This window comes from Puma concolor, chromosome A3 (assembly GCF_028749965.1).
Source record: "Puma concolor isolate L17-30 chromosome A3, mPumCon1.1.hap2, whole genome shotgun sequence".
NCBI classification, from domain to species: Eukaryota; Metazoa; Chordata; class Mammalia; order Carnivora; family Felidae; genus Puma; species Puma concolor.
In genome coordinates, this window is record NC_141669.1 from 32,587,731 (window position 1) to 32,609,479 (window position 21,749).

The window sequence follows — 21,749 nt, forward strand, 5'->3', positions numbered from 1 at the left end:
TAAATAATCCATTAGTCAAAGAAAAAATAACAGTGGAAATGAAAAAATATTTTGAACTCAATAAAAACATGACACATTAAAAATTTTAAGATGCAGCTAAAACTGTGTTTGGGGGGAAATTTATCATCTTAAAGGCTGAAATGTGTGGCTTTAAACAAGAATTACCTAAGTATCCATCTCAAGAACTTAGAAAAAAAAAAAAACAATGAAACCTGAAGAAAGTATAAAAAAGGTAATGATAGGGGCACCTCGGTGGCTCAGTCAGTTGAGCATCCATCTCTTAGTTTCAGCTCAGGTCATGATCTCACAGTTTTGTGAGTTTGAGCCCCGTCAGGCTCGGCACTGACAGTGCAGAGTCTGCTTGAGATCCCCCCAGTCTCTCTGCTGCTCCCCCACTCACACTCTCTCTATCTCTCTCAAAATAAACAAATAAACTTAAAAAATTAATAAAATAGGGGCACCTGGGTGGCTCAGTCGGTAAGCGTCCAACTTCAGCTCAGGTCATGATCTCGCGGTTCATGAGTTTGAGCCCCACGTCAGGCTCTGTGCTGACAGCTCAGCGCCTGGAAACTGCTTTGGATTCTGTGTCTCCCTCTCTCTCTGCCCCTCCCCTTCTCGTGCTCTATGTCTCTCTCAAAAATAAATAAACATTAAAAAAGATTTTTTTTAATTAATAAAACAAAAAAAAGTAATGGTAAAGTGAAGAGAAAAAAATTAATGAAAAATGTAGAGAAGTCACTGAAAAAAATAATAGAACTGGTAAATCTAGCAAGACAGATCGCACATATAAAACAGAAACAAGAACAAAAAGGGTACATATTACCTTTATCAGGCTTGGAAATGGGGACATCACCAGAAATCATACAGACATTACAAGTTGAATTAAAAATATTTTAGAAAACCTAATGTCAATAAATTTGAAAATTTAGATGAAATGGGAAATTTCTAGGACAACCCAATACAATAAGTGACACCAAAGAAGTAGAAAACATGAATAGTCCTATCAACCAAAGAAACTAAATAGTGACTAAAAATCTTTACACAATAGGGGCACCTCGGTGGCTCAGTCCATTAAGCTCTGACTTGAGCTCAGGTCATGATCTCGTGGTCCATGATTTCAAGCCCTGCTTGGGCTCTGTGCTGACAGCTGGGAGCCTGGAGCTTGCTCCAGGTTCTGTGTCTCCCTCTCTTTCTGCACCTCTCCCTGTCATGCTCTGTCTCTCTCAAAAATAAACAAACATTCTTTTTTAATCTTCACACAATACATCTCCAGAATTTGATGTCTTCACCAGTATATTTTCCCAATATTTAAGGAAGAAGTAACATCAATCATATGTAAACTTTTTCAGAGAACAGAAAAAAGAAATGATAACTTATTTTATGAGGCCAATAAAGTGTTGATCCCCAAACCTGAGAAGGTCATTACAAGAAAGGAAAATTACAGACCAGTCTCTCTCTTATCAAAGATGAAAAACTTCTAAATTAAATATCAGCAAAACAAACCCAATAATATATTATACATAAAATGTGTTTTTTTCAAGCATTCAAAGTTGGTTTAACATTAACATCTTACTATGTACCCAATTAATAATATAAAAGAAAATTTATATATTCACCCTTGTAGATACAGAAAAAGTTTTGATAAAATTCAACATCTATTCATGATTTAAAACTCCTAGCAAACTAGGGATTTTCTCTCTTTTTGGTAGTCTTTTATTTTGAAAGAGTTTCAGACTTCTAGAAAAGTTGTAAAGAAAGAGGAAAAACTCCTGTATCACCCTCAGCAAGATTCTGTAATAATTTCCATTTTACCACATTTGTCTTTAAAAAAAAATTTTTTTAATGTTTATTTATTTTTGAGACAGAGAGAGACAGAGCATGAACGGGGAGGCTCAGAGAGAGAGGGAGATACAGAATCCGAAGCAGGCTCCAGGCTCTGAGCTGTCAGCACAGAGCCTGATGCGGGGCTCGAACTCACAGACCATGAGATCATGACCCGAGCCGAAGTCGGACACTTAACCGACTGAGCCACCCAGGCGCCCCACACATTTGTCTTTGTAATGTCACTTTGTCTATTTAAAATCTATTTACTTTTCTGAACCATTTACGAGTAAGACATGATATCTCTTTATCACTAAAATGCTTCAGTATATAATTTTAAGGACAATCCATGCATATAATCACAGTAAAATTACCAAAACAAGGATATATAATTTAATGTAATCTATAGAACTTACTAAATCTTACCAGTTTTCCTAATACAACTTTTTGTAATTAAAAAAAAAAAAGTATTTTTTTCTGGTCCAGGGTCCAATCCAGGATCACACATTACACGAGTTGTCATATCACTTTAATCTTTTAAAATCCAAAATATTCATTATCTTTACTTTTTATTTTATGATCCTGATGTTTTGAAGTGTACAAGCTTGTTATTATGCAGAATGTACCTCTACTGGGTTCAATTAATGTTTCCTCATGAATTGATTCAGATAATGCATTTTTGGCAGGAATACCAAAGCAATAATATACCTGCAACAGCATATTACATCAGGATGCCCATGGCTTTGGTTTGTCCCATTACTGGTAGTGTTAACTTTATTGCCGAGTTAAGGTGATGTATATCACATTCCTCTCTTATAAAATTAGAGTTTCCTCTATGTAACTAAAGGTATTTTATGTGGAGATATTTTGAGACTATGTAAATATCTTGTTTTTCATTAAATTTCACCCACTAACTTTTTTTTAAAGTTTATTTATTTTTTTGGTGGGGGGAAAGAGGCAGAGAGGGAGAGAGAGAGAGAATTCCAAGCAGGCTCCACGTTGCCAGCACAGAGCCCAACGCAAGGCTCGAATTCATAAAACCTGAGATCATGATGTGAGCCAAAACCAAGACCCAGATGCTTAACCGACTGAGCCACCCAGGCATCCCTCACCCCCTAACTTTTAACATCTTTTGATGATTCTTTCCTGAATTAATAATTACTCTGCTTACAAAATGATGATTTTCCAACCTAATCATTCCTTATATATTTATTAGTTAGAATTTCTTTTTTTTTTTTTTCAACGTTTATTTATTTTTGGGACAGAGAGAGACAGAGCATGAACGGGGGAGGGGCAGAGAGAGAGAGGGAGACACAGAATCGGAAACAGGCTCCAGGCTCTGAGCACTCAGCACAGAGCCCGACGCGGGGCTCGAACTCACAGACCGCGAGATCGTGACCTGGCTGAAGTCGGACGCTTAACCGACTGCGCCACCCAGGCGCCCCTAGTCAGAATTTCAAAACTGGGTCAAAGACTTGAACAGGTACTTCCAAAAAGAGAATCCCCAAGTGCCCAATAAACACAGCAAAAACACAGGTTAAAATCAGAAGATGGGAGCCACTGGAACTCTCTTCTATGCTGCTGGTGAGGATGTAAATTGGTATATCACTTTGGAAAACTGTTTGGCAATTTCTAAGAAAACTGAATATGGGAGTAACCTGCAAACCAGTAGTGGCCAAAATTTGGAAAAAACAAAATGCCCATCAATAGTAGAATAGCTACATAGATTATGTATCTCTGTGTAATGCAATGCTATGCAGAATGAGAATGGACAGACTGCTGCTACACATGAATGAAGTTTTTAAACATGTCAAGTGAAAGAAACAGCACACAAAAGTGTGCATTTATTTAAGGTTCTAAAACAGAAGAGATTAGGTTACTGTGATAGAAGTCAGGATTATCTTTTTTTCTTTTTTTAATTTTTGTTTAATGTTTGTTTATTTTTGAGAGGGGGGAGAGAGAGAGAGAGAGCAAGCAAGTGAGCGGGGCAGGGACACAGAATCCGAAGCAGTCTCCAGGCTCTGAGCTGTCAACACAGATCCTGCTGCAGGGCCCAAACCTAGGAACCATGAGATCATGACCTGAGCCAAAATCAGATGCGTAACTGACTGAGCCACCCAGGTGCCCTGAGGATTGTGGATATCTGACAGGAAGTTGTAATTGAGTGGGAGCATAAAGGGATTTCTAGAGTACTAGAGGTCCTCCTTGATCTTCATACTGGTCACAAGGGAGTGTTTACTTTGTAAAAAGTCATTAAGATCTTACCCTTCTGATTTGTGCCATTTTATTTATTTATGATATATTCAATAAAAGGCTTATGTAAAAAGTCATACTCACATGAATACTTGTAGAACAGTCAGAACACAGAACACGATTTATAACCAAGTAAATTCTATTTGTTTGAATTTGCCCAATCTAAGAATATCCTATAAATGGAAATCCAAACATACAAAACAGAAAATTACTTGTGGCACAAAAGCACCTTTCACTTTACAAAGCAACACATCAGATGCATGAAAGGAACAAGGATGAGACCCATAGCAGATCTATTTTTCAATTTTGGAAATTTATCCGAAGAAAAGAAATGACTCAACAGAAGCACAAATCTTGCTGTGAAAATGTTCATTTTGAACATGATGTCTGCTGACAAAACACTAAAATCAACCCCAAATCCAACCCCTGGTTCAAGATTTAATAAATTATGATATACCAGTACAAGAAAATAACATACATTAAAAATGATGTATAGAGGGGCGCCTGGGTGGCGCAGTCGGTTGAGCGTCCGACTTCAGCCAGGTCACGATCTCGCGGTCCGTGGGTTCGAGCCCCGCGTCGGGCTCTGGGCTGATGGCTCAGAGCCTGGAGCCTGTTTCCGATTCTGTGTCTCCCTCTCTCTCTCTGCCCCTCCCCTGTTCACGCTCTGTCTCTCTCTGTCCCAAAAATAAATAAACGTTGAAAAATGATGTATAGAGTTCCTTATAGAAACGCTAAAAAAATTTGCAAGTATAATGTTAGGTAGAAAAATTGAAATGTAAGGTGATATGTATACCGTGATTCTAACTATGTAGAAGTGAACCAATAGGTAAGATGAAAAAAGTAAGACTTGTGTTGGAGTGATAGATTTACGGATTTTTTTTTGAGGGTTTGAGGGGATAAACTTCCCTCCATTCCCTATAACTATTCTCTCTGTCTCTGTCTCTGTCTCTGTCCCTCTCTCTCTCTCTCTCTCTTTGAAGATCTAATTGGCTTTATTAAAAGAGTCACAAATGAGACAGCACCCCACCTAGCAGGTAGAAGGGGGTTCCCCTCCATGAATATTCTTTATTATTATTTGGATCACTTAGAGTTCTTTTGTGGCGAGCAATAGAAATGAACTTAAATAAAAGAAGAGATTTATGGAGCCATAGAGGAGTAACTTAAAGAATCAAAGGAATAACTGAATGTCCTAGAGGAAGGAAGAGCCAGGAAGTTTACAGAGATCTTAGAAACAACATTCCCTAACCAGCTCTCTGGTATTCTGCCCCCCCCCCCCCCCCCCCCCCCCGCCGCCACCATGACTTGTTTTAAATGCCTTCTGTCCCTGTGTGCCTCTACTCGAGGTTCAAATTATTGGGAGAGAAAAATCTGATCGTCCTAGCCTGAGTCAAGTATCCACCTTGTCTTGTGGCAATCACATCAGGACAACCTGGAGTTGGGGAAAGGCACTTTCCTAAGGAAGAAGGGTAGTGTTGTTACCAGAAGAACAGGGAGCTGACAGATGCTGGGTAGAGAAAACAACAGTTCCGTGAAATCTTCATCACCTTTTCAATAAATCAGAATATTACTACCTTCTTAGAGTAAATGAAAAATATGCCTATTGGAAAAATTCGCGCAATTTAAAAGAGTATACAGTAAAAGAGTAATGGAAAAGCAAGCATCCTTTATCCCGCTACCCATAACTTTGTGTTTATTATCTATTGCGTAACAAATTGCCCGCAAAAGATTAATGGTTGCCTAGGGCTGGGAGGACTGGGGATGATAGCTAAAGAGAACAGGATTTCCCTTTTTTTTTTAATCGTGTTCTAAAATTAGATTGTGGAAATGGTTGCACAACTCTGAATATACTAAACCACTGAAATTTCAGTGGGCACATGTTAAGGTATGTGAATTATATCTCACTAAAGCTATGTGGAAAAACTACTAGTTTAACCAGCTATCTCAATTTTCCCCGGGCTTCCCTGGTTTTAGCACTGACAATCCCTTATCCCAGGAAACTCAGTCCTAGTAAATCCTGGACAGCTGATCATCCCATACAAAATGTAGCAGCTTAAGACAATAAATGTTTGTTAGCTCATAGTTTTTCTAAATCAAGAATCTAGGAGGAGCTTAACTGGGAGACTCAGGGTTGCAGTCAAAATGTCAGTGGGGATGGAGTGTCTGGGTGGCTCCGTTGGTTAAGTGTCTGACTCTTGATTTCGGCTCAGGTCATAATCTCATGGTTCTCGAGGGTTTCTGCGCTGACAGCTCAGAGCCTGCCTGGTTTTCTGTCTCCCTCGCTCTCTGCCCCTCCTCCGCTTGCTCTCTATCTCTCTCTCTCTCTAAATAAAGAAATGAAAATCAACTTAAAACAAAAAGATGTCATTAGGGCTGCAGTCATCTGAAGGCTTGACTTAGGCCAGAGGATTTGCTTCCAAGCTTACTTGTGTGGTTTTACCAAGAGGCCTCAATGTCTTGCCTTGTAGGTCTCTCCATAGAGTGACCTCATGACGGGACAGTCGGCTTTCCCCAAAAGCGTCTGATCTGCGAGTAAGAAAAAGAGACTAACATGGTTGTTGCAGAGTCTTTTAGAACCTAATCTTAAATGCGTGTGCCATTTTTTCTGTCATATTTTATTGGCCGCCCAGATCATCTCCGGGACAACGTGCGAGGGAACAATCTGCTGCCATTTCCAGGAAGCAAGAAGCATGGGTTTGTCCCAGAGGCTGCCTCCCCTTAGCTGTGATGCGAACTCTAACCCTATCAGCATTTTACTAACATTTTGCTGGTTTGTAAACTAAAACACGCCCATTATGGAACATATGAACAGTGTGAGAGTACAAGAGAAAACATGTTATGGTGAATACCTTTGTATATAAATTTTACTTCTATCTCCGATTAGATAGGATAGATCCATAGTTGTGCAATTATTACAGCACGTGATTGAAGTATCTTAAGACTTGTTGCATATTGCCAAAATGCTTGTCTGATGCTTGCGTTGTATCAGAGTGCCCATTTTGCCATACCCTTGGTGGCCTTAAGTATTATTGTTAGAAACTCTGCCAATTTCTGTGTGAAAAGTTGTATCTCCTTGTTTCAGAGTGCCTTTTTCACAGTAAGGTTAAACATTTTCCCAGGTTTAGTGGCCGCTGCTAATAAGTAAGCATATAAATCCTTTCTAGATACATTCATGCATTCACTTGATATTTATTGAGTGCCTGGTGTAAGAACATAGAAGTGCCTCAGCCCCCAAGATGCTCACATTCACGTGAGTGAGATTGGAGAAGGAAGGAAGGAAGGAAATATTTAAAAAGCGCAGCCAAGAAAACCATTGGGGTGCTGATGGAGACTGCAAGTACTTTTCTCTTGTTGGTGCATCAAGGACAGAGCTGAAGGATAAGGGAGTGTTAACAGAATCAGACCAGACCAGGGAGCTCAAATAAAATCTTGTTGGCCTTCTCAGCCCTGTTAAGGTTAGACCCTATCTCCGAGGCTAAGGGGAAAGCAGGAAAGGGTTGTTTTTTTGTTTGTTGTTTAAAATAATCTCTACGCCCAATATGGGGCTCCAACTCATGACGAGTTGGAACTCACGGCTTCATCAAGTGTTGTATGCTCTACTGACTGAGCTGGCCAGGCACCCGAGGAAAGGGTTTTACACATGGGAGTGAGATAATCAGATTTGTGTTTTTGGAATGTCCCTTTGGGGAGGTAGAATGGATGGATATGGATAATGGAGGTAGAATCGATGGCCAGATGGGAAACGGCTGTAGTCCAGGACAGAGGTGAAGATGGCTTGATCCTGGGGAGCAGTGGGAAGGATACTGAGAAATATCTGAGATTTAATTAGCATCCCTTGTCCCAGTCTAGGTTTCTGAGAAAATTAAGTAATAAAACAAACATGGGCAGATAGACTCCAAAACATGCTATTTTTGGCTGGAAAAAAAAAAAAAAAAGAAAAACAACTATGGTGGAAGTTTTAGCTGAATGTGAGAGCCAAATGAGATGCTAGTAAACCCTTGGAATAGGGCAGGCTTCTCTGAGATAAGGCCACCTGGACGCCTCTTCGGAAATAAAAGATTTATTCCCCTGGCTGCTGGGAGGGCTGCTAGAACCCTCATCTAGTAGCCCTCTTTAGGGATGGCCTTGGCCAAAGAGAACCACTAGCCCCAAGTCATGTTCCTTCTTGGGGTAGCTGGCATCCAATGACAGATCAGATTGGGGAATATGAAGTCTTGTTTCCCTAGCCCCAATTTGAGACAACTTTGAAAGGTCATCTCAGCTTTGGAACCCCCCCCACCCCAAGGTCATCTAAAGCCTTTATAGAGACTGAATCTCAGCTCAACTTCTCCCTTTGTCCAATCTTCCCTCCCTCCCTTCTCCTTCCCTCCCCTCCCCTCCCTTCCTCTTCCCCTTTCCCTTCCCCTTCCCCCTCCCCCTTCCCTTCCCTTCCCCTTCCCTTCCCTTCCCTTCCCTTCCCTTCCCTTCCCTTCCCTTCCCTTCCCTTCCTTTCTCTTCCCTTCCCTCCACAAGTATTGATCCTGATAACACTGCTAATAAACCTCCTATACGTGAATATCTGTCTCAGCATCTGCTTTCCAAGGAACCCAAACTGTGACATCCTCTGGGGAATGCTGCACCTGGATGACTATTAGAATGTGTGTCCCCATAGGGATGTCTGGCTGGCTCAGTCAGAAGAGCATGGGACTCTTAATCTCAGGGTCGTGAGTTCAAGCCCCATGTTGGGTGTAGAGATTACTAAAAAGAAGAAAAAAGAAACTTAAAAAAAAAAAAAAAAAGAAAAGAATGTGTGTCCTTGGGGTTAACAGCCGAGAGAATAAAGGGTGGCTCAGAACTAACATGCCCAGGTCGTCCTTCCCGATGTACAAATCACGCGTCACTCCACCTTCCCTGAGATGGAGCAGTTAAATGCATGGAGATGTGCCAACTGTTGTACCACCGCTGTTTCTTCAGCAAAGTAGGAAACATTAGGACAATATTGAGTGACATGAAGGAGACAGAACCTTTAGGAATTAATGTAGGAGAAACAGGTGAGTAAAAATAGGATCAGTCAAGAATTACTGCTAGATGAAAGACAACGACAAGTTTGGAGGAAAGTCTGAGCTCACTTTGAGGTGTCTTTAGGATGTCCGAGTAGAGTTGTTCAGTAGGCAATTAAAGATATACATCTGGAGTTCAGGAATGCGACTGGAAGTAGCAATATAAATGGGTGTACTCAGCAGCTTACGCCTAATGACAAGGATCCCACAGAGAAATAATTTAGGGAACAGAAATATATTTCTTTAATTTTTTTTTTAACATTTATTCGCCTTTGAGAGACAGAGCACAAGTGGGGGAGGGGCAGAGAGAGAGGGAGACACAGAATCTGAAGCAGGCTCCAGGCTCTGAGCTGTCAGCACAGAGCCTGACACAGGGCTCGAACCCATGAACCATGAGATCATGAGCTCTGCTGAAGTCGGACACTTAACCAACTTAGCCACGCAGGCGCCCTGAAAGATATTTATTTTTTTAAAAAAACCAACAACCTCTAATTAGTATTTTCAGAGATTTGAAAAGATATTACCTACCTAAGATAGGAGCAAGGATGCTATAGCAAGAAGGTTCAGAAATACATGGAAATCTCGGGAATGAACAGTATGTTTGGCAAAACTGAAAGTCCACTGGAAAGATTAGATAGTTGATAAAACATCTCAGAAAGTAGAGTATGAGTAGAAGATGAGAGACATAAAGGGTAATTCCAAACGGTCTAACAGTCAGTTAATGGTATTTATGAGAGCCTTCATCTTGGTCCCCCCATTTTTTTATTATCTGTCCTTGGATGTTTCTGGACCAGCTTTTAGCAGGAAGTTCTTATGAGGAAAGGCCAGGGTTTTGTGGTAGAAGGAAAGGATCCAGCAGAGGGGAAGAAATGGAGGGGGGTGGGTAAAGAAGTAGGTAACTGATGGAGTGCTCTCCCTGACAAGACGAAATGGGGTAGATACAAAGCTGTGGTGCAGGGGCTCACCTTAATTAAGAGGGCACCCTTTCTCTGTGCAAGTGGAGAAAATGTGTGCAGGGACAAATTGCTATAACAGGATAGACTGGCTGGATTATAAATAAAGAACTTTCTTTTTTAATTTTTATTAAAAATTTTCTAAACGTTTATTTATTTTTGAGAGAGAGAGAGAAAGAGTGTGAGTGGGGGAGGAGCAGAGGGAGGAGGAGATGCAGAATCTGAAGCAGGTTCCAGGCTCTGAACTATTACTACAGAGCCCAATGCAGGGTTCAAACTCATGAACGTTGAGATCATAACCAAATGTTGAGATCATGAGCCAAAGCCTGATGCTTAACTAACTGAGGCAACCAGGCGCTCTTTTTTTTTTTTTTTTAAAGTTTATTTATTTATTTTGAGAGAGAGAGAGAAAGAGAGAGAACGACTTGAGCACGTGAGAGCCAGAGAGGGGCAGAGTGAGAGAGAATCCCAAGCAGACTCTGCACTGTCAGCACAGAGCCCGACATGGGGCTCTGTCTCACAAACCATGAGATCATGACCTGAGCTTAAATCAAGAGTCAGACGCTTAACCGACTGAGCCACGCAGGCACCCTCAGAAATTTATTTCTCGTAGTTCTGGAAGCTGGGAAATCTAAGATCAAGGCATGGCACATTCAGTGTCTCCCGAGGGCCTGCTTCCTGGTCATTTTCCCACTGTGTCCTCATGTTGGGGGAAGGACAAGAGAACTGTTGGGAGGGGGGGTTCTGTTATAAGGGTGCTGATCCCAGTCATGATGGCTGGAGTCATGACCCAATCACCTCCCAAAGGCCCCACCTGTGAATTCACCGAGAGGGATTAGGTTTCCCTAATCCCATTAGGGATTAGGCTTCAGCATATGAATCTAGTGGGTGAAACAATCAGTCTATGTAGGTGAGATGATTTTCTGATGGTTTGTATTTTCTCTCTAAAGTATGAGCACTGTCCTTGGTTGAGGCTAACTGGGTGGGCATGGAAGTTGGGATGGGATGTGGTCAGGGAAAGCCGAGGTGTATGGAGACTTTTCTTTTTCTTTTTTTTGAAATAGACTAAATGAAGGACGAAAAACAACAAAGCTGCATGAGGAAACAAGAAGTGATTGCCAGGCTCCTCCGAGGGCCCAGGTGAGTTGGAGGTCAACACCGCAGTGGATGGTTGAAAGGAGACTTTGACAATGAGAGCAGAGGTGAGGAATCTCTAAAACAGAGAGACAGACTATTCTCATAATGAAAAGTCTCCTGCTTTCTTCTGAGAAGAGAGTTGTATAAACGAAAAATAGAACAACATCCTCCTCTGAGTCATAGGCCTCATTTTCATCAGCTCCCCAGTCCTGCTTATTTTCCTTTGATGTTTACAAACGGCACATGTGATTATAAAGGGGAAAGGTGAAGGGTATAATAAACCAAGGACGCAGGAGGAGGAAGGGACTCAAGAGCCCGAAGGAGGGAAGGAAAGCACCCAACTGAGAGGAAACAGCCAGGGCCGGGGCTTCCTCTAGCCCTCTCAGTGGAGCCCCCGCCTCCTGCACAGAAACTCCCTGCAGGGATCAGACACTTGGTCGGTCGTCTTCACCCATCTACCCTCAGCATCTAGAACAGAGCCTGGCACCACACCGGTGCAAAGTAGACATTCGTTTGGTGAATGAATGAAATCCACAGAGCAGTTACTGGCTTTTCCAGTGGCTGAGCACACAAAAGTTTCCTACCCCCCCCCCCCTTCCCTTCCTTTACAAAAAGTTTTCAGATAGCTTTTGGGCCCGCTGGGGCCTTTTCAAAAGACAAATAGTCCTACCGCTGCTCCAGAGGACCTACCGCCCACCTTCGAATCAGAACTGCCTCTCTCTGTTCTTCTTGGAAAGGGAGGCACAGCTTGCTTTGCAAGAAACTTGCATAGGAAATGGGGCAATCTGGGCTGTTTTTCAGCCTTTTCAACCTCATTTCCTAAATTAAAGAAAGAAATGTAAGGAATCTTAGGAATATGAAACTTCTCCGGAATAATCTTTATTGAGCTGTACTTGGAGCCAGCTGAAATCCTGAAGGGCTGTCAAGGCAGCCAAGAAGAAAAGAGAATGAGAAATAACTTAAACGATCTTAGCCAGACTCTGAAAAAGATATCTAGAGCAGCTGCTATTTTTTCCTTCCCAAAATGGTTTGCCTTTCCCCCAGTTTGATGATTGTTTTAGATTATTTTGGGGTCTAAGAGGAGAAAGGAGGAGGGAATCCAGTGTTTAGGAAGTAACATGATGAGGTTAGTTGTACCCTGGAAGCTTTATAATTTACACAGCTGTTTTATACGTGCCGACTTCCTCTCCTTTTAGGACGCCACTGACTGGTAAGTCAGGATTTTATTCACAGCATTCCCTTTAGTGGTTGTTCATGGCACTCTGGCTCCCCCGCCCACTTCAGTGTATCTCTGTGGTCTATGGATCATCTCTCCAGAGTTTCATCGCTGGGGTGAAGGGCCATTTTGTCTACCCTACAATTATCCACAAAGAGTGCAGGAAAGCCATGTAGTCTGCCAGATGGACAAGGAACACTTGACTGCACTAAAAAATTTCCAGCAATGGTATCCCCAGCCTGCTCTTTTGCTGTGAGCGGTGCCCGAATTCCACAAGCAATTCCCCTAAAATCTCCAGCTCCCCGCTGCCCTGCCGGATGGGTTTGGCTGGTTACCAGAGGCACCGAGGGCAGGGCAGGGGTAGGGGTGGGGGTGGGGGAAGTGGCCTATGGAGTGGCAATTTGTTTGACCCTCATTCTCGCTCCATTCTGTGATGTCTGCTCGAAAAATGAGCTGGCTACCAGAAAGGAACTGAAACTGATTTACCCATGGTCCGTCTTTGTGACTGTTGACCCAGGACTGAAGCACAGAACTGCTGTTCCCCGGCCTAGCCTGGGGCACACTGGGCTGACTCACTACCTCACCAGGAATGCAGCTAGTCTGGAATGCAGCGCAGGGGCCCAGATGCCCACAAGGAGCAGGACTTTCGAAAGGAGGAAGGTCTTTTCCTAAACAGAGTGAAGACCCGCATTCATCAAGTTATAAGGAATCTTAAAAAAAAGAAAATCACACCACAGATAAATAAAACATTTTTCTTTCTACCCTTCCTCCCCACCTCCATTTCAGGTTCCTGCATGGGGCAAACACCGATCTCAGTTTGGAATGTATCTTTTCAGAGATTTACATAACTGCATGATTTACCTGTATATTTATTTATGTACATAGGTGTGTATTTAGAGAGATTTAGAGAGAGAGGGAGAGGAAATTTTGCGTATCATGAAGTGTGGACATAGTATGGATTGTTCCTCAATTTGCTTTTTTTTTTTTTTTTAATTGAGCCTTGTCTCTTGGAGATTTTTCTGTGTCTAGGTGTTCTAATTCTTTTTTAAGCACTGCATATTCTTACATGACTCAGATGCTTCACTATTTATTTAACAGTCTCTCTCTTGATGATCATTTAGGTTGCTTTCATTTTTTTTCTTTTTTGAGTTCATTTATTTATTTTGAGAGAGAGAGTGAGAGTTCGAGCAGGGGAGGGGGAGAGAGAAGGGGAGAGAAAGAATCCCAAGCAGGCTCTTGGAGCCTGATGGGAGGCTCGAACCTGAGAGATCATGGCCTGAGCCAAAGTTGGATGCTTAACCAACTGAGCCACTCAGGCGCCCCTGACCTAAGTTTTTATTTTTATTTTTTATTTATTGTATTTTTTTAAATATGAAATCTATTGTCAAATTCGTTTCCATACAACACCCAGTGCTCAACCTGCTCTAAGTTTTTAATACTTCAGTGAACAACCTGCTTTCCTTTTGCACATACACGAGTATTTCTGTAGGGTGGATACCAAAGTGTGAGATTGCTGAGTCAAAAGGTAGATGCATCTAAAGTTGGACGGACCACTGCCCATTCTGTTCTCCAAAAAGGCTTGACCGGTTTACATTCCCAGAAATGACAGAAGAGAGCACCTCTTTTCCAGAAGGCTTGCTAACCCAATCTTTGTTATGTATTGTCGGTCAAATGTGTGAAAAATGATATCCCCGTGTTTTTATCAGCATTCCCCGCCAAACTGATGAGACTGAGCAACTTTTCAAATGTTTGCCATTTATGTTTCCTCTTTTGTAAATTGCCTCTCATATATTTTGTCCATTTTCCTATTTTGTTTTATCTTTTTCTTGAGGACACATAACAAAGAACTTGTAAGTCCTTTGCTGTCTATGTTACAATGTGCTCACCTGTCTACAACTGGAATTTTAATATCATTTACAGTTTTTGTTCAACAAACTTAAAGGGTTAATAAAATAAATTTTATTTATCTTTTCAATCCTTCTCTTTTTACAGCTTTTGCATTTTGCATATTGTTTCAGGAGACCTTTCCTACCCCCAAAGGTCCTAAACATGGTCTTCTATATATTTTCCTTTAATAGTTTGATAATGTTTTTGTTTCCCTACCTAAGTCCACCTAGAATTTATTTTTAAAAAAATCACATGAGGTAAAAAAGTAACTTAAGGGGTGCCTGAGTGACTCAGTTGGTTAAGCTTCCGATTCTTGATTTCAGCTCATGTCATGGTGGTGAGATCGAGCTTCCCATTGGGCTTCACACTGGACACAGAGCTTGAAATTCTCTCTCCCTTTCCCTCTGCTCCACCCCTGCTTTCGTGTGGGCGTGTGTGTACACACTCTCTTTCTCTCTCTCTCTCTCAAAAAAAAAAAAAAAGTAACAAGTTTTTTCTAATAGGCAATTGTTTCAATATCCTTTATTGAGGAGTCCATTCTTTTCCTTATCACAATACTAACTTCTCATGTACCTGAGCTTGTCTCGGGGCTGTCTATTCTTTTCCACTGAGCTACTGATCAATTCTTGTTCGACTAGAAACGCATGGAATTTATGAGTAATTTGGAGACAAGTGTTATCTTGACAACATTAAATCCTCCTATTCAGGTCTTTGTCTAGTTTTAATCTTTTTCTTGTAGTTCTTGAACATATCTGCAAGGTACGGTGCTATTGGTGACTATTTCCTAATTTTGTTGCTATTGTAAATGGAATCTGTTTTTTTTTTCTTATCACACTTCCTATTTTTAAAACGATCAGTTTGTTGACTTTTTTTTTTTCTTTTTTTTTTTGCATTTGACCTTTCATCATTAGTTTTTGATAGCTTTTTGGTTGATTTTCTTAGATTTTCTAGGTAGCTGCTCATGTTATCTTCAAAGAGAAACACCTATGCCTCTTCATTTTTGTTTTGTCAGCTATCTTTTAGGTAAGAATAACAGAAACAAATTCAAACCAACTTAATCAAAAAAGGAAACGTGTGGGCTCATGAAACTGATAAGAAGCCCATATGGCTGGATCCAGGGCATGAGATGCTGCCATTAGGTCTTGGTCTTGCCTTTTCCATCTCTCTAATGTATTTCTCTCCGTCTTGTCTCCATTTCTAGGCAGGATCTCCCTGTGCGATGACAAAAAGTCTGCCAGCAGTGCCAGACTTACCTCCTATTCTTTCAGCAATACCCAGAGGCAGGGGACTTCTATTCTAGTGTTGCTATCCACAAAAATTTTAGGACTGATTCCAATTCATTGGCTTGCTCACCTGCTCATCTCTGAACCAATCATTTTAGTTAGGGGGTTAGAATATGCATGTAGACAGGGAGTGAGTCAGGTTATCCAAGGAAAATTGGAATGCTGTGACTAGGAAAAAAGGAAATCGATGGTGGGCAGACAAAACACACAGGCGTATTTAAACCTCTTTCAATATTTTCCGTATTTGAATATATAAACTTCCAATTTCTTTTCTTTGTCTTACAACCTTCCCATCCTTTTTTGTTTTTTGTTTTTTTGGTCCGGAATGAACTCTTCTCAGCGCTGATGCTTCTATTTTGGGCTCTCTTTCTCAGCACTTCCTTCTATCATCCTGCCCTCCCTGCTCCCTTTCCTTCCTTTCTCTGTCCCTCAGAACTCAACCTTCCCTACTTGGTAGCTTTGTGGTTTCTGGGACTCCCAGGCCAGATCTTGTCCTATTATTATAAAGTATTGTACATCCAATCTCTTCCCCGGGATCAGATTCTGGCTATGAGACTGTGTCTGCTTTTTCCACCCTCCCTAGGTATGGAGGTTTGTACAAGCCTGTAGCCCTAGGCAGCTCCTGACTCTTGATCCCAGCCCTTGATTTCAGGTGAATCTTCTGCCTCACACGGAGATGTTTAGCCCCTAATGCACCATATGAGACCAGGTTCTGAATGCCTCTGTTGGCTTTTGGCAGAATCCAGCCGGTCTATAGCTTTAGGCCAGTCACCATATCGTTTCTGTTCCATTTCTGGGCTGCAGAGGTGTTTTGAAGTGTGAACATGCCCAACATCTCTCCCATTTGATATTCCCTCTGTCATCACTATCATTCTGGACTGGAGTGGTCCCTCCAAGCACCGTCATGGCTTTAATAAGTCCACTCCCATTTTGTTCTCGACTGTCCGTGATCTAGCTTCCTCTCCTGCTTTGCTTTCGGAAACTGTGCTCTCTGAAGTCGCCAATGTCATTTCCCAATCACCAAATTGAACAGCTTTTTTTTTTTTCTTCAGTCCTCATTTTCCTTCACTCCTCAGCAGCATCCAACAATGTTGACAGCTTGTCCTTTATCCCTTTCTCCTTTTGGCTAATTCCATACTCCACTGTCCTGGTTCACTACCTCTTCTGACGCTTCCTTTTTTTTTTTTTAATTTTTAAACTACTTTCACTTCCTCCTCTCATTTTGTGACTGTAGATGTCCCACTAGGCCACAGCCTTTGCACTGGTTTTACCCTCTCTCTCTCTCTTTTTTTTTTTTTATACATTCTTGTGTCTTCAGTAATCTCTAAAATGATTCCCTACCTTCTTCACACTAGGATGTCCCCCCCCCACCCTGACCCAGGTCCTTTTTTTTTTAAGTTTATTTATTTTTGAGAGAGAAAGGTAGCACAAGAGAGAGGAGACAGGATCCCAAGCAGGGTCCTCACTGTCAGCACAGAGCCTGATGTGGGGCTCGAGCTCATGAACCAGGAGATCATGACCTGAGCCGAAGTCAAGAGTCAGATGCTTCACTGTCTGAGCCACCCAGGCACTCCTTTCCCCCTAGGTCCTATAGCTATAAATTTGCAGGTTGTACGTTCACTTAATGTCCTGCTGTCCCATCAAATTTCCTTCCCTTTTTTGGATTAAGAGGTACAAGCTTCCAGTTATGGGATAAATAAGTCATGGAGATGAAAGGTATAGCATAGGGAATATCGGCAACAATATAATAGATGGTGACTGCACTTATCATGATGAGCACTGAGTAATATATATAATTATTGAATCAGTATGTTGTATACCTGAAACTAATATAACATGGTATGTTATTACACTTCAATAAAAAAATTCTAAAATTAAAAAGAAATTTCTTCCCCTTTGAACCTTCCAAATTCCATCATAGATACTATCTTTCTCTTAGTTTCTAAGGCTCAAATTCATTCCCTTGATTCCTCCTATTTTCTCCAGAGACAGTTACTTACACATTCTATTGATCCTCTTTCCTTGAATTTTCTCTTTTTTGCCATTGCCCTGTTCATGCATCTGCTGTGATCCCTTATCATTCCTCTTTTAGGTAATTTCAGTGGTTTCCTAATGAAGTAGGAGAGTTAAATGTGGCAATGTTTTGATGAGTTTGTGTCAAAATCTATTATTTTAGATGCCCCCACCAAAAAAAGACTTAACATAAATATTCGTAGCTTCATTCCCTCTCCTACCCCAAAGGAGGAACAATCCTCTATTGAATGGACAAAAATTCAAGATGGATGTATTGTGCTGATCTGAGTAATGGCTTCAGTTTAGAAAAGCTAAAATGTTGTATTAGAGAGAGCAAGAAGCTATCAAAAGAAAAGAATTCATTCAAGCTGAGACTCACATATGGATAGGAATTATTGTGGCAACCCAGGGAAGAGAGGCTTGTGTTTCACATAGAGGGGGAAACGCAAGCAAAACAGAAGTGAAGCAACATGGTGCCTGTGAGTGTGTGTATGTGTGTGTGCGGCAGGGTCTACAAAGAGTCACTGTGAGCCAGGGACAGGGGAGATCTAGAGCTGGACAGAAAAGCTTTTTACCCCAAGTTAAGGACTATCATTTGGGGTGTCAGGAAGCATTGGAAGTGGGGATGGGGCCACAGGGCCACATGTATAGCCAGATTTCTAGTTTGAATTGTGTCTTCTCATCAAGCAGGACTCAAGAGATGGGAGGGGGGGGAATGGGTATCTGTTGGGAGTTCTGATGGAATTGTGATGCCTGCTCTCTGCTTCTTTAGGGCTGCTTGGGACCTGCAGAATTGCTGAACAGGGGAGTCGCTGTGGGTGAAGGGGTGCAGGTAAGCCCTCGGAAACAGGTGCCTGGGATAGTCAGGATGTGTTTTCCCAGTGGGGAGGGTGAATCAAGGTTGACGCCAAAGGAGCTGGCACCATGCTGAGAAGATGACTGCATGGGTTATCCTATCCTATCCTATCCTATCCTATCCTATCTAAAAAAAAGGGGCTTCATGAATGAACAAGAGAGCAAGAGTCAAGTTGACCCCTCAGCCCCTCATTTCACTGCCCCCCACCCCACGTGTGATACCCTTGTTGGCTCTTCAGGGCCCATCTGGAGTGCCAGCTTCTCTCTGAAGCTTTTCCTCTAGCCACTGCTGGCAGGTATCTCTTTTTAGGACCTCTATAACTTGTGGTTTACAAGTATTTTATCGCTTTGTATTCCCCCTTGATGGGTAAAATCTCTGAAGACTGGCTTACTTTACACTTCCTCCATCACCCAGACTCTGCTCTGTATACTGTCTGTACTGAAGAAATGATAATTGAACTGAACCCTCACTTCCACAGAAAAGTACATGCTACAGGATTTAATAAATATGAACCTTAAATAATAAAATATTTCAAGGAATTTAAATATTTCAAAATTCCATCCATACAAAGCTCAAATAATTCATGTAAATATTTGAAGAAAAGAACAAAAACTTACCTAGTAATTTAAGACACTGTTTCTTTTTTTTTTTCAGACACAGAGAACATTTTATTTTCTTACTTTTGAAAGTGTTACAAGATTTTCCAGCCTTAAAATTCATTTTTAAGCATGCTAATCAAGAAATAACAAGACACCAGGGCACCTGGGTGGCTCAATCAGTAAAGGGTCTGACTCTTGATTTTGGCTCAGGTCATGATCTCACCATCGTGAGATCAAGTCCCCCATTGGACTCTGTGCTGGGCATGGAGCCTGCTTAAGATTTTCTCTCTTCCTCTCCCTCTGACCCTCCCCTGCTTGGGTGCATTCTCTCTCTCTCTCAAAAAAAAAAGAAAGAAAGAAAGAAAGAAAGAAAGAAAGAAAGAAAGAAAGAAAAAAGAAAAGAAAAAGAAAAGTAAAGAAAAGAAAAAAGAAAGAAAGGAAGAAAGAAAAGAAATAACAAGACACTAAATTAACAGTTTTATAAGTTTTTCTGTTGCTTCTTAATCCACTGACTGAAAATTTCACAGTACAACACTTCTAGGCAGTTTCATTGTTGCTTTTTTGGGCTCCTGCTACTTTCGGCAACAATGGCTCATTCCTTAGTAACAAACTTCAGGGAAAGCACATGCCACAAAGGGTCCCTGATTCACCCGTCCAGTGCCTACACTGGTAACAGAACAACTACTTGTAGATCAGCAGCTATCTGGTCACTTGACATCTAGTGTAGCTATTTTGGTCTCAAAAACGTCTCCCTTTCTTCATCTACCTTAATTTCGTGTCCAGATTTAAATAATTCAAGAACTTTTGGGACGTCACAGGCAATGGAATTCCAAGTAAGCTTTGTAAGTCTTTTCTCCTCCCCTCCGCCCCTCAGTTTCTTCTTTAATGGATTGAGCTTGGGCATTATTTCTGGCACAGCTACATAAAAGTCTGATTGAATTTCATCACGCAAAATCTTCTGCATCAGATTGGTTCCTCCTCAAACAGCAGCTCCATTTTCTTCTGCTATTTTAATCTCTGATGCATTTCCTGTAAACACGGCAACTTTATTGATTTCTGAAACAAATGAGTATGTGGAGAACCAAGACCACTGGCCAATGGCTCCACATCTTTCTTCTTCCCTAGTGCCTTGTCCAGTGTCAAGTCAAGATAAACACTTCGCTTTTGATTCATAAAGTCCAGAATTTAACATTTCTTAAGTTAGCAATTAGCTGTTTGTTCCTCGTATAGCTGCCTCGGATATAAGTGTTTTAAGTAGACCTCATCCTCAGGCCCACCTTCCATAAAGGGGTATGACTTTATTTTCTATCTCATCTGTTTTCTCATCTCATGCTTTTTCTGGGCACCTGTTCTGTTTACTTTGCAGGAGTTGTAGCAGCAGCAAAATGTCTGTTGGGCACTTGAACGTGGACAGAACAAGGATAAACAGGTGTCTGATAAGGCGTCTTGGAAAGACTATGCCATTGATGACGTACGGAAGCTCTGTCATGGCTATCACCATGTTGACCGTTCTGGACTGTGTTCAATACACTGTTCTTTATTCTGGTCCATAAACAGAGATCACGTGCTTGGGAGAAAGTTCAGCTCAAGAAGCTTTGAAATGCAGATTAGATTAATTACACCAGAATTATATTTGAAAATTGAAAAGAAGCATTTTCCAAAAGGCAAATTCCAAATATATGCCTTTTCAAAGGAAGTGTCATTTGGAAAGAAACTGAATCACACCATGAAATCTGTGGCATTTCTTTCGGTTTCCACTCTCTTCTCTACTAGTGGTGGGCTCATGTGATATGTAAAAATGTGCTTAATCAAATTTAGCTTGACTTCTCAAGTTAAGAAAATGTATATGAAGTATTGCTGAGATAAGAAGAGGCATATTCTTTTTTTAGCACACATATTTCCTATGCTGCTGCATTTGCTTTATCCCCTTATTTGAAAATTTGGCTTTACTTATAAAATCTATGAATTTCTATTTGTTTAGAACAGGGCTAGAATAGCCTGGGATCCTATGGCACTGAATGGTATTTTAGAGTGCTGATTCTCATTTTCTCTTCAATAAAGATCCCAACACGTTATTTGTATTTATCTTACAGCACACACACTGGGGATTACCCACCTGGGAAAGGGACTCGAAATCTGGTGCAAGCCTTCTGTTTGCTAAACTATGAGATGTTGAGCAAGTCACTTAATCTCGAAGGGCTGTTGCCTAAAACTCCATAATTCTGTAGCTTAAGTATAACCAACTCAAAATTTGATTTCTCTGAAAATTAAAAAAAAAAAATGTTAGTGGCCATAAATGCATACCACTGAACGCTGAGTTTGTTTTTGAAATCACGTAAGACAGGGAGGGAGGTTGAGAGGTCCCTTCCTTTATATAGATTGTACATGGGATATGTTTGCCTGAAGTAGCACATGCCAAGTGTTAGGGATCTACAGATGCTACCAGAATTAGAGGAGATGTGGAGGTAAGGATAAGGAAAATGTTTAACTGGAAAAAATATCAACATAGAAATGAAAACAGAATCTAATCTTATTGCAAATAACTTGCAGGACTGAAAATGATTACTCTGTCACACACTTCTGCATTAATAAGCACTATGCGAAAGGATCAGTTACAACGCGGTAATTTACCAAGATTAAAAAGAGTCTCATTTTTAAGAGCTCATTTTAAGGGTTGTTGATTTTTAAATCA

At 41.1% G+C, this 21,749-nt stretch overlaps 1 long non-coding RNA gene and 1 pseudogene across 1 annotated transcript in view; one reads left to right on the plus strand and one right to left on the minus strand.

Moving 5' to 3' along the window:
* LOC147582346 (uncharacterized) overlaps positions 1-18,554 on the plus strand; it is a 34,562-nt gene extending 16,008 nt beyond the window's left edge. Inside the window, exons 2-3 of the long non-coding RNA XR_015249003.1 lie at positions 11,131-11,206; positions 18,375-18,554. This is a non-coding gene — a long non-coding RNA (uncharacterized LOC147582346). The remainder of the gene's footprint in view (positions 1-11,130; positions 11,207-18,374) is intronic.
* Positions 18,555-19,558: 1,004 nt separating this feature from the next.
* On the minus strand, positions 19,559-21,471 carry LOC112864133 (large ribosomal subunit protein uL1m pseudogene; annotated as a pseudogene).
* Between the last annotated feature and the right edge of the window lie 278 nt (positions 21,472-21,749).